The sequence below is a fragment of the Silurus aristotelis genome, assembly GCF_946808225.1.
Source record: "Silurus aristotelis genome assembly, chromosome: 2".
Lineage (NCBI taxonomy): Eukaryota > Metazoa > Chordata > Actinopteri > Siluriformes > Siluridae > Silurus > Silurus aristotelis.
In genome coordinates, this window is record NC_139575.1 from 33,542,559 (window position 1) to 33,561,191 (window position 18,633).

Genomic DNA, 18,633 nt, shown 5'->3' on the forward strand with positions numbered 1-18,633 from the left:
TGCCCAATCCTCACAGCACCGTCCCTTACGGTCCCTCCTGCAGGTGGTGAGCCCACGGGAAGGCGGCCCCCCGTCACTTCGACGTCACGGACCTTGATATTTCCCTCGTAAGGGACCCCCGGAGCATAGAGGTTTAAGGGCCTTGCTCAAGGGCCCAAACGTTTCTCGGATCAGAAATGAAATTCTCAAAACCTTCATGTGATTTAGTCACTTTGGAACATCATTAAAAAATTTCTCATTGCTTTGATTAAATTGCGAATGCTTCAGTTCATTATTTAATAAATTGTGTACAACCGTCTACTGTTTCCTACATTATTAGTTGTTTGTCATGTTGATCAAAATATATTATACTGGTTTCACCTGAATTTAACCCCTAAAACATCTCGGCATCAGTTCATTGAATAAGTCATTGAATGCAAAATGGTTAAACCAGTTGTCAAAATCTGTTAAGCTTAAATTTCTATTAAACTTTTTTTTGGGAAATGTTTATTGAATTGATGAAAGGGTCCCTGGTGGTCTAGTGGTTAGGATGCGGCGCTCTCACCGCTGCAGCCCGAGTTCGATCCCCGGTCAAGGAACCAACCCCAGCCGCTCTTAGTGCCGGTCCCAAGCCCGGATAAATGGGGAGGGTTGCGTTAGGAAGGGCATCCAGCATAAAAACACGTGGCAAATCAAACATGCAGATGATCCGCTGTGGCGCCCCCTAACGGGAGAAGCCGAGAGAACGTTTTTAAGATTGATGAATTGCGCAGATAAATCTTGAATTTTACTAATGAAGGTGAGTGTACAGCATTATATCAACCAATAATCAACTATTTCTCTAAAAGCTGAATCTTTTGAACATTCATTTGACAACAGAGCAAAACACTTTCTGAAAATGGATGAACTACGAAGAAACAAACAGACACTCATATTGTACAGTAAAAGTTTAAGAGATGAATTCAGGATTTTGAGAAAAGTACAGGCTTTTGCAAGAAATCCAATGTTTTGTGCTGTTTGTATAGATTGTTTTTAGAAGGCACTTACTGGTTTGCAAATATTAAGGATGATTCAAAAAAATGCTCCAAAGCATCTGAGAAAAACTGTAATAGGTTCTTAATCACCACCAGCGGTCATGTGTCTCAGGCGATGTAAATGGTCTAGCATAATGTCATTTGGTGTGTATTGTATATGCAAGGGAATTATGTGTCTAAAATAAGAAACATCCGCCCACTACGTATTTGGCTTACATCTTCACCATCTTATGTTTTGTGAATCCACTGGCCCTTTCAAATCTGTTTACATTTATTTTTCTATTTTCATCTACCGAAAACTGAAAAGATCATTTTTTTATGGCCTTAGTACCATCATACTTAAACAGATATTTAAAATGGCTAACTATAATGATTATTTTTTGTTCTATTAGTATTACATAGTGCTTGCTGGAAGACTGAATATTACAGATGTTGTCATATACTTCTGCTTCTTTTTTTTACTTAAAACCACAAAATTACTCGCTTTTGATTCCAGTCTGCTTTTTATCAGCGCATTTTGTATGAGGTTTGATGTGATTTGCAAATTAAATCGAGTTTAAAGTGTGGGCTTCCTGCCCTGGCATTCAGTGAATTGCGTCTGCTCTTCTGCTCTTTCTTTTGGATAGAGCAGGCATCCTTCAACCGATAGAGGTGAAATTAATAAGACAGTATGTGGGTTAGAGGAATGTGTGTCACCTTGGTGGCTATGGAATATATTCATACCATATAAAAAACATGGTAAACTGTGGTAGAGAGTGAAAGGGAGAGAGAGAGAGAGAGAGAGAGAGAGAGAGAGAGAGAGAGAGAGAGAGAGAGAGAGAGAAAAATGGGGAACAAGCGAGGAAGAGAGAGAGGAAGTGTATGTAAGAGAGAGCGAGAGAGAGAGAGAGAGCGAGGGAGAGAGGGAAACAGAGAGAAAGAAATGGGGAATGAGAGAGAGATAGTAAAGGTGTGTGTGTGTGTGTGTGTGTGTGTGTGTGTGTGTGTGTGTGTGTGTGTGTGTGTGTGTGTGTGTGTGAGAGAGAAAGAGATAGTAACAGACAGACAGAGAAAAAGATGTGGAGACTGAGAGAGGGACAGAGAAAAAAACGTGTGTGTGTGTGTGTGTGTGTGTGTGAGAGAGAGACAAACAGAGAGAAATAGGGAATGAGAGAGTGAGCTGGTGTGTGTGTGTGTGTGTGTGTGTATATGAGAGAGAGAGAGAGAGAGAGAGAGAGAGAGAGAGAGATACAGAGAGAGAGAAAGAAAGACATGGAGACTGGGAGATGGACAGACAGAGTGAAAAGGTGTGTGTATGAGAGACACAGATACAGAGAAAAAGAAATGAAAGGGGGAATGAGAGAGAATGAGGAAGTGTGTGTGTGTGTGTGTGTGTGTGTGTGTGTGTGTGTGTGTGTGTGAGAGAGAGAGAGAGTGAGAGAGATGCTGAGATATTTGGCCTTAGCTTTAACAAGGTCACTTCCTGTCTCTCTCTCTCTCTCTCTCTCTCTCTCTCTCTCTCTCTCTCTCTCTCTCTCTCTCTCTCTCAGAGCTTTTCTGATCTGCTGATCTGGAGCAGGTCACACCTGATAAGTGCTCCGCCTCGATCCTTCCCAGCGGATAAAGCAGCAGCGGACAGGTGGTTCCCAGAAGCAGCCAGCAAAGGATATATCATGTCCATCTGTTTGCACTTAGCTTTCTCTTTCTCTCTCCCTCTCTCTTTTTTGCTCTCTCTCTCTCTCTCTCTCTCTCTCTCTCTCTCTCTCTCTCTCTCTCTCTCTCTCTCTCTCTCTCTCTCTCTCTCTCTCTCTCTCTCTCTCTCTCTCTCTCTCTCTCTCTCTCTCTCTCTCTCCCCTTCAGAATTCTCCTCTCTCTGTTCCTTCCCTGTCTCTCCACATGCTGTTTCTCCACCTTAGCTTTTGAAAGCTTAAAAATATCCTTGGTGCCTTGTGCACATGGGGTTTCCATGGTGATAACAAATGGCATGAGGTGTCTGTATATATGTGTGTGTGTGTGCGTCTGTGTCACTCATGCTGCATGCAAGCTCAGGCCTGATGTGTCGAGCTGTAAATAACACACAGAGCAGTGTGACAGCAAGAAAACAAGGCCAGGGTCCCTCAGATCGGCATGATGGATGATGGCGGAAAGACGGGAACGCTGGGAAACGAGAAAAAAAAGAATGCAAGAGGAGCCTCTAAAGCCTCACTCATCTGGCGCACAGATTGCCGTGTTTGTTGAGAAGAGAAAAGGTCTTGGCGTGGGGCCCTCATGACCATAAAAACCAGCGAGGCAAACCGTGGCCTCATGGAACACACTCTTATACACCACACGACCCTGGGCGATTCGGGTTTTTTTTACCCTGGGGTGGTCCACATCCATACCTACACACAGGGTGGAGGGAGATCGAGAGAGAGAAAGTATGTGTTGAATATGTGCAGCTGCATGATGCCGTGTCATTTGTTTCCAAATACAGTTTTTCTCAGTTACTGTTTCGTAGCATTTCTCGAATCATCCTTAATATTTGCAAACCAGTTTTCTCAAAACAATTAGTACAACACATTGGATTACTTGCAAAAGCCTGCAATTTTCTCAAAAGCCTTAAGTCATCTCTCAAAAGTATGTATTTGTGTCAATAAACATATCATTATCATCAGAATGACATGACAAAGATCGTCATGTTGTTAACGTGACAGTGCACGCTTTCAGTATTTCCTGATATAAATTACTTCAAGACACATTTACAAAAAAAATGTTTTATATAAATTTAAACTTGACAGATGATGACAACTGGTTTAACCATTTTGTATTTAAAGACCTACACAATGAACTGATGCTGAGATGTTTTGGGGGTTAAGACCATTCAGGTGAGAACCAGGATAATATATTTTGAGCATCATGACAGAAACAACTGATAATGTGGGAAACAGCCGATAATTGTACACAATCAGCATGTACAATCAATGTACCAAAGCATTCGCAATTTGTTCAAAGCAATATTGCTTTTGTGATGTGCACAAGTGTCTGGCACCTTCCACAAGTCACATGTTCAAACAGGAAGTAGCATTATATGAATTCTCTGAAGGCTGTTGACAATCAGTTTTTTTTGTTGGTTTTTTGGTCATTTTGCGACACTGCAAAGGTAAAACCGTGTTTCACAAATGATAAATTATTATGTACATGATTTGGATCATGTACTGTCCTCATTGTTATTAGCATGGACAGTGATAAAACCACATTTTGTGTTTTTGCTAATTCAATGCTAATCTAGACCACGAATGAGGAGGTGGTAGCTTAGTGGTTAAAGCTTTTGCCTTATGGTATTGGCCTTAGAATGTGAAAGTCAGGAGTTCAAATCCCAGCCACACCAAGCTGCCCCCCCTGGACCCCTAAACATTGCCCTCAGAGCCATAGCTACTCGGTTGTACGAATGAGACCAATGTAAGTCGCTCTGGATAAGGCGTCTGCCATAGAGGCAAAATAAATGTGGACAACAATGTAGTTGTCGTTGATTGTCACTTATGCTGGTTTAACATATTTAAATTCACTTTCGAGTCCATGTAAATTTTATAAAATTGCCACCTGGTTCCAATCAAATGTTGTTTCTATGTTTTATGACTAATGTTTTTGTCATGATATGTGTCTCAAAGTTGAAAATCGTGAGGAATGAATTTGAAAACAGACTTAAAGGATTAATAAAAAGTAATGAATAAAAGACACATTTCAAGAGAGGAAAAAGTTTGGAGTGAACTGGTTTTAAAGTTTTTTATTTCCAACCACAACAAAAACCCACCAACACGAAGAAGGAGAACAAGAAAGGGGAAGCCAGCAGTCACTGATGTGTGAGTGCTCGCCTTCAACTGTTCTCAAAAAGCCCACAGCTGTGTTAGCATTGTGTACAGGAGCGTGAGAAGGACACACACGGACATAAAGATCACACCAGCGTGTGGATGTCCATGGTCAGTCATGCTTACAGAGCCTCGGAACAAGAGGATCTGCTCATCCACTCATCTGTGGTCAGCTTAGACCCTTTAATACTGTGCAAGAAGAAAATGTCTTCTAATGAAAAAAATGTGTGGAAGTGTAGCTTAAGTGTAGCTTAATGGAGATTTAGGATAATTTTTTATAGAAGGAAAGATGAGCAAAAAAATTCCCTGAGGTTGATTAGGCTGACTCAGGCAGTTATGTGCATTCACATTGGTCTTATCGTCATCATGAGGACATTAGGAGGACCTTGTAAGGACGAAATTTATGATTGATGCTATGTCACACCTAAATCTAATTCTAACCATAATCTTATGGACCAAAATAATACCTTTTGGCATTTGGTCATCAAGAGGCAGAAAACTGCTCACACACACACATGTACCAAATATATCCTGAAAGCTCCAGTTCCATCTTTTGCTAGAAGCTTGTCCTCTATTAAAATGTCATCCTTTGTATAGAGCCCTTGTTCACACATGATACCTATCTGCCCTCTATCCAATTCTTCTATTTAGAAGCTCAGCTAGATATATGCCATTTGCATTTGATAGAACTAACATATAGACACCTGATTTCTTCAGCCATGTGTTTTTTTTCTTTCAAAATTGTATTGGATTTCTTTGGATGTGGGAGAATAAAATTTTCCATTCACTTGAACTAGGAGAGTTATACCTGTTCCATCAAGACAATAGCCTTGTGCACAAAGCCATCTCCATTAAGATATGCTTTGCATGGTCTTCAAGTAGAAGATCTTGAGTAGTCTGCTATAGAGCTCTGACCTCAACCCTAGTGAACACATTTGGGCTAAATTGGAACACTGACTGCACCCAAGGCCTCCTCACCTACATCAGTACATGACTTTACTAACACCTTTGTGGCTAAATGAGCACAAATCTTCATGAGCGCAGTCTGAAATCAAGTGAAACATCTTCCCAGAAGATTTGAGGTTATTATGAAAGGAAATAGGAAACTGAATATAAAATATGATGTTTACAAATAACATACAAATCTAGTGGTCAGTGGTTAGGATGCGGCGCTCTCACCGGCCAGGGAACCAACCCCAGCCATTATTGCCGGTCCCAAGCCCTGATAAATGGGGAGGGTTGCGTTAGGAAGGGCATCCAGCGTAATAAAAAAACCATGTGCCAAATCAAACATGCGGATGGTCCGCTGTGGCGACCCCTAATGGGAGAAGCCGAAAGAAAGTTTATACAAATCTAGTGGTCAGGTGTCCACATCGTTGCCACAGTGTAGCTACCTGAGCAAAATATTTCTCCAATATTCATGAAATAAACTGAGAGTATTACTTTTAAACAGTGTGGATTATGGGCATTGTATGTCTGAAATTAAACATGATTCCTGAAGTAAATTAAAATGATTTACTTTTAGTATACAAGACAATCAACCCTTACCAACCCAACTAAAGTCTCCTCTATACCTTTCCCTACTCTTTATTCTCTCACCATGCAACTAGAATACAGTCTTAGAAATATACAAAACACACAGGCCCATTTTAATCAAGTGCGAGTAAGAATTTCCAAATGACTCCATATTAGGTTAATTTGTCTTTTTTTACTTTATAGTGTAACACTTTTTTTCCCTACCATTCTCCAACAGCACCGCACCTTTATGGTAAGATGCCATGAAGAGCGCTACAGTTTCAACCAACCGATCCCCCCACCCAACACCCCCCTTACACAGTCTCAATGCCTGTGTCAGCAGTTCTACAGGCTTCAGCACTTGTTCCAAATCCTCCATCAGCCAGAAGGAGAAAATCCACTAAGTCCATGAAACCCAGGAATGTATTTTCATTAAATGAGTTTATTTGAAGGGATTGGGACAGCAACAATGAGCGAGAGAGAGAGAGAGAGATTTCCTTTCTTAATTCAAGGAAAGTAAACATGTCATTCTGCAGAGAAAGCAGAAATACTGCTCGAAATGCTCGTGCTGCACTGAGCATCCTAGTAAACATCTCGGGAATTTCCAGTGCACCCATATTTATATTTAGCCACTCAGTCTACAAATGTCTTCCTCCAAATTTAGTTGCATGGATTGAAAAGTGTCATGCTCCTGAATATATAAGCTTACAAACTTAGAGTTATCATGCTGCAAGCCTGGTGCACAGGATTATAGAATAACCTGTCCTTATTTATCATAAACTCATCTTTTTAAATGCAGATGTTCAACTTCACACACAAGCAAATGAAGGCATTTTTCTGAGACTACAGTATATCAAGTTTCCAATAATTAAAAAAAACCCAAAATGTTATATATATATATATATATAGTGACAGGTTCAGAACACAGCTCCTACATTGTGACTGACAAGTAGAGAGGCCACACCTCCTACACTGTGGGTGACCGGCAGTCATCTCCAAACCTCATCTCCTACATTTTCAGTGTGATAGTATAAGACCACACCTCCTTTAGAAGGAGTGAAAGGATCAGACCACATCTCCTACTGTGGGAGTGAGAGGATCAGACCACTCCTTCTACACTGGCAGTAAAAGGATCATACTACACCTCCTATAAGTGGAGTGACAGGCTCAGATTACACCTCCTACATTTGGAGTGACCGTTGGAGAGATTACAACTATTGCACTGGTAGTAATTTGATCAGACCATATATCCTTCAGCATCACCTCCCAAAATTTGGCCCAATTCAGCACAGTTTTGGATCATAAATACAGAGGCTGTTTTATTGATTGAAATATGTAAATCTTCACAAATAAGTATTTAGACAGACAGACAGACAGACAGACAGACAGACAGACAGACAGACAGACAGACAGACAGACAGACAGACAGACAGACAGACAGACAGATAGATAGATAGATAGATAGATAGATAGATAGATAGATTATTCATCCCAATTGTAAACATTTATGCAACCATACAAATCTTTTATTTACACAGTTTTATCTGTCTCCTCAAACACCATAAGATGACATGAAACATAACCCTACTCCTAGATCCTCATGTTCCTTGTCTAGACCACACACAGCATCCCGGCAAACTCGCCAAACCAAAGTTTATCTTTATCTAGCCAGCAATATCACCAGATTTGATCTAATCCTAAAGACAAAGTACAAATTTACATAAGTATCTCAGCTCGGAAATACTAGTACCTTTAGGTAAACAATTCCTCTGAGGGAAAAGACATTCTGGACAGCCAAGCCATTCTTCTTGCTTAACTTTGGCTCTGCTCTCAGACTCTTATTGCTGTATGGAGAAGACACATGTTGATGGTTGGATTTCTGCTTTGGCATTCTGCCTCAGATGTTTAATTTACAGGAAAAAGAGAATCGTTTAGATCTAAAGATCAGTGCAAATGATAATGTAAGCACTAATATCCAATAATTTATACTGTACATATACATATTATTTTTATAACCCAGCCATTAGGGTTGCACAAGCCAGTGCACTCTTAGTGCCGGTCCCAAGCCTGGATAAATGGGAAGGGTTGCGATAGGAAAGGCATCCAGTGTAAAACATGTGCCAAATTAAATATGCAGATCACAAACCTGAATTTTATACCACATTGGTCAGGGCGGGGTTACCACAGGTATTGTTAGCCAACAGGGTACCAGTGGAAATTGAACTACTGTTGGCAAAGGAGGAGAAGGAGAAGATGACTACAGAGACAGCAGGGAAAGGAGAAGTGGAGGTTAGAGTTGATACTTGAAATGTTGGCATTATGACTGGTAAAGGGAGAGAGTTAGCTGATATTATGGAGCAAAGAAGGGTAGAAGAGTACAGTAAGAGTGTAATGGAGGTAAAGAGAGTTAGTGATGAAAGTGTAGCTGGAAGTTGGATTAGTGATGATGAATGGAGCAGACTTCAGTAAGCATGTTGGTGAAGGGAACAGAGGTGATGAGGAGGTGATGGGTAGGTATGGCCTTAATTAAAAGAATGTGCAAGGGCAGATGGTGATAGATTTTGCTAAAAGGATGGAAATGGCACTGGTAAATAAGTATTTCAAGAAGAATGAGGATTTTCACATTTAGCTCCTAAACTCTGGAATAGTCTTCCTGACAGTGTTCGGGGTTCAGATACACTCTCCCAGTTTAAGTGTAGATTAAAAACATATCTTTTTAGCAAAGCCTACACATAACACACATCACACACATCACATCACAACCTTGTGCTCCAGAATATATGATCACATGCACATTATCAACTTGTGCTGTTAATATCATGAACAGCAGCTACGCTAATTCCTCTCCACTGCTTCTCTTTCTCTCCCCATCCCGAGGCATCCTGAGGTTTGGCCAGCTCCAGTCACGTCCCACCTCGTGAAGATTATGGACCTATGGATGATCATGGAGAAGTAGATGCCGAGTGTTTAAAGGCCCTGGCATGGAGAAGCTGATGCTGGATCTATGATGATCACAAATTGTTCTGTATTGTTGAAAGATTTATGATCAAACTCTTGATGTCACCCATATGAGGATGGGTTCCCCTTTGAGTCTGGTTCCTCTCAAGGTTTCTTCCTCATATCATCTAAGGGAGTTTTTCCTTGCCACTGTCGCCACGGCTTGCTCATCGGGGACAAACGCACACCATTCACCTTCACTGTTGTTTTCTGTAAAGCTGCTTTGAGACAATGTCTGTTGTGAAAAGCGCTATACAAATAAACTTGACTTGACTTGACATAGGGTGACATATAAGAGTGGAGGAAGGTGCACACAGGTGGACTATGTTCTATGTAGGAGATGCAACCTGAAGTAGATTGGAGACTCTAAGGTGTTGGCAGGGGACAGTGTAGCTAGACAGCATCAGATGGTGGTCTGTAGGATGGTTTTAGAGGTGAAGAACATGAGGAGGAGAGTGAAGACTGAAAGAAGAATAAGATGGTGGAAACTGAAGGAGGAAGACTGTAGTGTGAGATTCAGGGAAGAGGTCAGACAGGGGCTCGGTGGTGGTGGTGATGAGGTGCTGGATGATTGAGCAACTAGTGCGGAAGTGATAAGGGAGTCAGCTAGAAAGGTACTTGGTGTGACATCTGGAAAGAGAAAGGAAAACAAAGAGACAATGTGGAATAAGGAGGTGCAGGAAAGCATAAGGAGAAAGAGTTTGGTGAAACAGAATTGGGATCGGCAGAGAGATGAGAAAAGTAGGCAGGAGTACAAGGTGATGTGGCAGCAGGTAAAGAGAGATGTGGCAAAAGCAAAGGACTATGATGTTTGCAGATGATATTGTGAGTTGTGATTTGTGGAGTAGGGAGCAGGTTAAGAAGAGCCTGGAGAGGTGGAGATATGCGCTGGAGAGAAAGGGGAATGAAAGTCGGTAGGAGTAAGACAGAGTACATGTGTGTGAATGAGAGGGAGGGCAGTGGAGTGGTGCTTTTGCAGGGAAAAGAGGTGGAGAAGGTGGATGAGTTTAGGTACCTGGGGTCAACAGTGCAAAATAATGTAATGTATGGATTAAAGACAGTAGCATTGACTATAAGATAGGAGCTGAAGCTGGAGGTAGCAGAGCTGAAGCTGTTAAAGTTTTCGTTGGGAGTGACGAGGATAGACAGGATTAGAAATTAGTTTATTAGAGGGACAGAGCATGTAGGATGTTTTGGGGACAAGGTGAAGGAGGCGAGATTGAGATCGTTTGGACATGTGCAGAGGAGGGACATGGGGTATTTCAGTAGGAGAATGCTGAGGATGGAGCTACCAGAATGGAGGAAAAGAGGAAGACCAAGGAGGAGGTTTATGGATGTGGTGATGGAAGACATGCAGATAGTTGGTTTGAAAGAGGCAGATGTAGAGGACAGAGTAGTATAGAGACGGATGATTTGCTGTGGCGACCCCTAATGGGAGCAGCCGAAAGAGGAAGAAGAAGAAGATATACATATTATTTTTATATGTATAGCCATTTTTACGGTATACATTGCTTTAACATATTGTAACTTTACAGTAACCAGGATGTAGAGAAAACAAAAGGAAAAAGAATCTGTCTATTGATAAAAGGGATAGAAATGGTGATTTTTAAAAAGTGCAAATGTATGTGGGACCATCCACAAACTAAAGCCTTAAAAAAATCTAAAGGTGTAACACTTAAAAAAAAAAAATCCCAGTACCTTCAGATTCAGGAGGGTTTCATGGATCATGCCATCCTTTACTCTTTCCCAAGGCTCTTCTCTTCATGGCTTCTTTCTAGCTTTCCAGACCCCTCTGGAATTCTCCATAATCTGCTTAAGGAACAAGAAAACAAAAACATTACTTCTAAAAGCTAATGCATTTGGAGAGCAGTGACCGCTCCCATTAATTAAACTGCACCATTTGAACAAATCTCTAGGTAATCCTTTTGAATACCCCCTCATGCATCTCCTCTTAGGTGTTTTATTGTCCGGCTCAGCTTTCATGTACCTTATGATTTGTTGAATGTGAAATGGATAATGCTGGTTGCTGTGGTCAAGGCAAAAGGTCACAAGGTCTTCTGATATTAGGATCCAGGCTGTTCCAAAAAGGCTGTCTGGGGTTAAAGGTCAGGAGACAGTGGTAGATCTTGGAAGATAATCTGTGCTGCCTGTCTGATGAAACTCTGTCTAAGGTGTTATTTTACCTTAGTCCATACATTCTGGCAATGCATAACATGACCTGTTTATGTGTTGGACACCAGTACGCTCAACAGCTCCTTGTCATAGTCAAAAAAATACAGTCCTTATATTTGGCATAGGCGCTAACGAATGAGTTGGTACTTCTGCTACATCAGATAGGTATTAGTGTTGCTACTTCATGCTGAATTTTACAACTATGAATACAATATACAACATGATACAATACAAATACAATATTTGGAGCAAATACAGTCTTTACATTGCTTATTCATTCATTCTTAGTAACTGTCTTGTTAATATTAAGCTATAATTAATTAAGCTATAGGATGACAGGCGAAAATTTTGGCAAATAGCATCAACAATGTTGTTAACTGGTAGGAAAATAAGTGATCCCATATATAAAAAAAAAAAAAACAAACCCTGTTTTCTTACATTTGGATTATACATATGAGTCTGAAAAAGATACAAATAGTGTAATTGTGAAATATCTGTACAAAAACGTGCAAATTTGAACTGCCGATTTTTTAAAACTGATCTAAACATTAAAGTAATTCAGGAATAAGTGGCACAAGCATTAAAAATACCCTCGAATGCTTTACTAGTCATCCGAGTCTACTGTAAAACCCTCCATTATCACAGCCCTTTTCATCTCCATATATTTCCATCAAGTTTCCAAATGACAGTATTACCATTGACAAGTTAACATACACCAGGCTGTTTTATAGTGAGCAGTAGGCAGAATGACAGAACCAGGCAATGAATAGTTGCAGAGGTGCTTAACCACTAACATGAGTCAAGCATTTGATCTGAACTCGTCAGATGCGTTTGAACCGAACAAAGACGATAATTATAATCTGCGTTCTTTAGCAAGTGTCTATGCATTGATTCATAGTTAAGCCTGTTTAAAATAAAGGGCAAAAAATCAAATGCATAAAGAAAACACAAAGGAGCCTGTGATCATCTTTAATAAATAGCATTTTTCATGAGTGACCTCCTTCCCATTAGAAAGTCAATCAGTAGTTAGACATGCAGACGAGCAGCAGGGACTCGTGCTGTGTGACCCCTGTTCTTGACCCTGCTATGCTTTGAACTTCCCAAGGGCTGCAATGCCGCTCTTTGATGATCGTTCCAGCCTTTCGTGACCGGACCCGTGTCGGGTTTGAAAGGACGTAAATAATAGAAAGCACTTTTGGGTAGAAGCAACAGCAGCAGGGACAACAAATTTCATTGGATGCCTCAGCATACCACAGAATTATTTAGAGAGCATATGTAAATACGTCTTACGATCATAGAGGAATGCTTGCGATTTCCTCCCGGAGGCCCTAACTGGTCATTTGGTGTGCAGATAGGAGCAGACCGCTCTGTACAGACAGCTATAACCATGGTCTGGACTTTGCTTGTGAACCTTGAAGAGAGAAAACACCCTTTCAAAGCACATAGTTGCGGTCAGCCTTGAACCCAGACAGGACATATAGAGCAGAATCTAATGCTGTTAAGGCAGCGGTTTCAAACGGCGCCGGGGCCACCGCAGGAACAGCACCGAGTTCACAGAGAACACGGTGCACGCATGACACACAGGGATTTTAGTAGATGCCAGGTTATGTCACAAGCACTGTGGAGTTGCTTACAACAGAATGGTGATTTTTTTTTATAGATTAGCTGTCAGAAAAGTATGAGAAACACAGGCTTGACAAAGTCGGATGCAGGTTTAAGATGTTTGCTTTGTGGAAAATTATCTATACAAGTGCATTGTTTATTATTATTTTTTTATATCGGAAAAACTAATAGGAATATACAAGCCACAGCCTTTAAATTGACCTTCAACACATAGGTGATAATTACCCTCAATTAGTGGTGGATGAAGTACACAAACTATGTATTTGAGTAAAAGTAGAGTTACACTAGCTAAAATATAAATCCAGTAAAAGTGCTCCATTTAAACTTTCACTTGAGTAAAAGTACAAAAGTATTTGCCTTCAAATGTACTTAATTATCCAAAGTACTATGATTTATTATGGCTATAATGTTCCTATTATTATTTTTGTCACAAGACTCTTAAGCAACTCAGTTTCTGTGAAAAGACTCACAGCCCACCGATCTATTAATAGAATGATATTAATAAGTCAAACACCGATTGATATCTATTACAAAATTATTATGAGCCCAAAACCTTCTTTTTAAACTATTTTAAAAAATATTGTGCAAATAAGGCCACGATTTTTGTGTCAATTTAAAGTCAGGAGTACATCATTTATTCCTTTTAAAATGTTCTGCTTGCTGTTGAACTTTACGGTCATGCTAAGTAAATACTTGTTGCTTAATGAGTTCAGTTTTTTACTCACTCATAAATGAAAAGGAACGACTGATTTCGCAAAATGTAGTTTAGTAAAAAGCTACTAAATATTATATATACAAAAAATATTTGACTTTGAAATGTAGGAAAGTTGTAGCTGCAGCTAATAAGTCATCAAAAATAGAATGCTGGCTAGCAAGCTAGTCAGACAGAGAAGTTCTGTGGCTGAATGTTTTATAACCCTCTTTAACAATGTGCTTATTAGATAGTTTGGCATGTTTGAGTTCACAAATCAAATTGATTTATGACGGTAATGCAATTTGTCATATTTCTTCCCATTGGCACCAATGACGACTCTGTTTCACACAGAAATTCTTTGTGCAGTTTTATCTGCCACCAAAGTAGCAATCGTGTTTTGGGCCGCGCTAAGGGTTCAAAGACGAGTATGCTATAAACAAGAGGGAGCCAGTAAATGTGATTATCAAGTCACAGACACCACAAAAACCATCTCAGATAGCAAGACACTATTCTCTCAGATTCATTCAGGAGCAGTGATTTTCTTTTAAGGGAGGAACTTGTGGTTCTATAATGTGATGTAATTGTTAGGAATGACCACACACCATTGTTACATGCTAAACAGACAGATCTCCTTATGTGATCTTTAAGTGACCACAGCCTTATTATATAATGATGGATTTGAAATAGGTGGCTCTTGCCAAAAGGCTGTCATAAAAAATACTTTGTCATACGGGAATGTGGATTTTTACCCCATCATCTTCTGTGATAGATGCATTTTTCTGTTGTCAAGCTTCAGGGACAGTCTGACTGGAGCCTTTCTGTTGCAATCGGAGCTTTTGGGAATTCAGGGTGATTATGCTTGTATATGAGAGAGATTTTTGGGGGACCTGCTTGTGACATGATTATGAAACAGTCTTAGTACTTGTTCAGGAATTACAGGAATAGCAAGGTGTTTCTAAAGGTAGTGCCTCCAAGATAATTTTTTTTAATTTTAATTAATTTTAACAAATATAATTTTTGGGGCATTTACATATTTACCGAGCCACAAAGAAGACTTGTGAAACACCAAAACATACCTTGGTTGCATATATTTTAAGCCTGGTTCATCGCTGACAGTTAGGTATGTGTTTAAAAAGACTAGTCGTTAATTTATCCTCTAGACAGTGCTTGGATTAGCCTCTGGATGGCATTTTGAGTCTTGTCTGCTCTATTGTTTTGGATTTTGGTACTTTATTATGACTCTTAAACCATCCTAAACCTTTCAGGAACTCGAGCTGCGTCAAAACGTTTTGGGAACGCCCTGCATTGTCCACGTTTTGAATCACGTTTGAAATACAGCCAATAGGCAAGTTGTGACGTCATTGGCGGGCGACGTTGCATACGTTGTGTGTGAATCTAGACAGCCATAAGCTTAAATGCAAGCAGAAATCCACAGCCAATGTGTTGTTTGCTTATCTTTGAAACATGCTTAGTCAACTCTCAAGAGAGTCAACTGTTGGCATTTTTAGCAGTGTGGCTATGCGCTCCCGCAAGGTGAAGCGGTATCGAATGTCGCTGGGCTCGCAGGCCGACCTAGCAGAATGCATGGAGATGGATGAGTCCTCTCCAGCCTCTCCTGCTAGGCCGAGCTTCCGTTCCCCGTGGAAAGCACTTGCTGCGGCAGTTCCTTCTTCCGTCGCGTGTAACACGGAGCTCTGTATTTCTTTCTCCGGAGAAGTTCCTGAAGGGTAGTGACTTGGGCTGTCGCTAAGCTAAAGATAGCTTGGCCAGATGGAGGAGACCTGCAGCCTTTCCGGAGGCTCCAACAGCTGCAGGGCATTGCTCCAGCCGCTCTGGAAAGGTCAGAGGCCAGCCTTGAGAGGCTGGTTCCCCTGAGAGATTTCCTGGCAGCTTGGGAAGAGCTGCCAGACGTATCTCGGTGGGTCCTGCGTACAATAGAGGGGGGCTACTCGATTCAATTTGGGTCCTCTCCTCCCTGGTTCAACGGGTTGTGTCCCACCCTGGTGGGACCCAAGCAGGCTCTGGTCCTGGAGCAAGAAGTACGCACCCTCCTGAGGAAAGGGGCCATCAAATTGGTTCCTCCCTCAGTCAGAGAGTCAGGCTAATACAGCCAGTACTTCATTTTTCCGAAGAAGGACAACAAAAGAGGTCGTGTTTCAGATCAAGTCAGAGGACACGATAGATCTAAGGGACGCCTATTTCCACATAGCCATCATTCCTGTGCACAGAAGGCTCCTGAGGTTTGCTTTCAGGGGCGAAGCTTCCCAAAGGGGTTCCCCCTTTGGGCTAGCACTCTCAGTTACTCACTCTCTTAGCTCGATCAGAGCTTCAAGCGTCCGTGTTGCAGGCATGATTGTCTCCCGCCTGGATCGCAGCCATTCTCACAGCAGTTGGGAGAGTAAGAGAAGGCCAACCACTCACTGTTAAGCAGTTCCAGAGGCTGCTAGGTCTCTTGGTGGCAGTGTCTAACATGAATCCACTTGGCCTCCTCCATATATGACCCCTCCAGTGGTGGCTCAGAGACAGAGGGTTCTCCCGAGGGGGCAGCCCACGCGATACTATCAAGGTTCCGAGGTGGGCTTTTCAAACCGTAGATATATGGAGAGAACACACATTCCTGTCTCAAGGCCCCATCCTGGGAGCGCCTTGTCCTCACTTAAAGCTAACGACGGACGCATCTCTCATGGGGTGGGGAGCGGTCATGAGTGCCCGCTTCACCCAAGATTGGTGGAACGAGCTACATCATTCATGGCACATAAACTGCCTAGAGATGATGGCTGTGATTATAGCACCTTTTGAGGCAGGGGCTGAGGCCCGTGGAATGGAGGCTCCAAACTAAGGTGGTGGAGCAGATATAGAAGAGATATTACAGAGCCCAGGTGGATCTGTTTGCGACTCGGGGACCTTGCACTGTCCCCTCTGGTTCCCTCTCTCTCGTCCAGCCCCACCAATCCTAGTTCACCCCCACCCAGAGTTACGGAAGCTATAGCTGAGGCTCCCTCACCACCTGTCATTTTGCAGGCAATCTGCCCTCCTCCTTTCCCAGCTCCAGAACAGGAAAAGCAAAATTGATTGTTTGTACAACTTTTTTTGAGAAATGCACAAATATTAAGGATGATTCAAGAAATGACCCAAAGCAACTGAAAAAAATATAGCCAAAAATAGCCAAATATAATATAATAAGTGCAGGTATAAAGTAGTGAAGAGAGGTTAGCTAAGGACAGATGGAAGGTCAGCAAAATATAGAGGTGCATTGTGCAGAGAAATGAGGTAAAAATGTCCATGGAATAGCAGGTGACTATACAGAGATCAAATAGCAATTATACAGTTATTTCTTTAAGATGATAATAATAGAATAGAAATACTATGCTCAATAGCAATCGAATTTTGACATAATGACAAAATATTCTTGATAAAAATTATCACATAAAATTACATTACACATAAAAAATTACATAAAACAATTATCTTTAGTTAAGGTTGTAAAGCAACAGAAGTAGCTAGGATTAATAAATAATTGTATTAATAATAATTTTAATTAAGAATTAGCACCTCTTGGTGACATTAGGTTTAGGTAGTAGGTTTTCTGCCACCTGACAAGCTTCAGTTTTTTTATTGTTTGCTTGTGTATTAACTTCAAAGAAAGAGTGTAAACGTGAATAGAAATTATTTATAGCTGATTGAACAAAAAAAGCAATAATGTGAAATAACTTTTCAAAGGCCATAACATTAATTTAACTGTAAATGTATGAAAAATTAATATTCATTAATAAATAAAAATGTGGAATCATTGGCAAATTGCTGCAATAGAATAGAAATCATATAATTGGGGCCACTATTATAGCCACTTGTTTCTATAAAAAGACTACTAAACATTTTTTGGTTCTTCAGTTGTTTTACAAGTTGTTGAACCCGTATCCCTCTAGATCCTCGTGATTTTATGCTACATGCCTGGCTCCAGTTTCCTCATTACTATCAGAGAACCTCTAATTTAACTGCAGGAAACACCAGTGTTAGAATGAAAACACTGTGTACCACTGCCTTGTGTTAACAAGATCGACATGATTATGACGTATACACACAGCGTTCTTCTTCACTTGTGCAGTACTGAAGTGGAACAACACATGCCCCTGAATAAATAAAAATGTCTAAAACCCACCGAATGAGATTTCATGTTTTGTTTCACTACTTGAATTCAGTGCTGAATGTAATTAGCGGGATTTATGCATCATAGGAGAAGCATGGAAGCAGAAAGAGAGAAGGCCTCTGCCTACGAATAAATGGAGGAGGGTGGGAGAACTGGAGAGTTGAGAAATAAAAGTCACTCGTATGTCTAACATTTCTATGTATACTGAATACAAATCAGAGAGGAGGGCCTGTTTAGCCAGGCGTAGTGTTCTCATTTTCAATGCAAGAAGTGTAGAGCAATCAGAAGTCCCTACGGATGAAAGCATGACCGCAATATCTGCTAATGCCACATTTGCAAATCCTTAAGTCCAGACAGAGAGAAAAAAGAGAGAAAGATGAGAGTGAGAACGATAAATGTTTGATTAATATATATATATATATATATATATATATATATATATATATATATATATATATATATATATATATATAATGTGAAAGAGAGAGAGAGAGAGAGAGAGAGAGAGAGAGATGTATACGGTGTAAAGTCTGTATGTATGAGAGAGAAGGAGATAAAGAGAAGGAGAGAAAGAAAGGGAAGGGGGGGTGGTTTTGGTGTGATGCTCTGTTTGGCGAGGTATAAAAAAAAAAAAAAGTGTATTCGCTT

At 40.7% G+C, this 18,633-nt stretch overlaps 1 protein-coding gene across 3 annotated transcripts in view; it reads right to left on the minus strand.

Moving 5' to 3' along the window:
• LOC310715701 (axin-2-like) overlaps positions 1 to 18,633 on the minus strand; it is a 91,134-nt gene that overhangs the window by 63,472 nt on the left and 9,029 nt on the right. Inside the window, exons 2-4 of one of the 3 annotated variants that reach the window (XM_083522329.1) lie at positions 11,048 to 11,158; positions 8,499 to 8,609; positions 8,103 to 8,196 (exon numbers count right to left, since the gene is read on the minus strand). The gene's annotated coding sequence lies outside the window, so the exon portion shown is untranslated. Of the gene's footprint in view, positions 1 to 8,102; positions 8,197 to 8,498; positions 8,610 to 11,047; positions 11,162 to 18,633 lie in introns of all 3 variants that reach the window. The other 2 variants (XM_083522327.1, XM_083522328.1) reach the window with 2 other exon arrangements.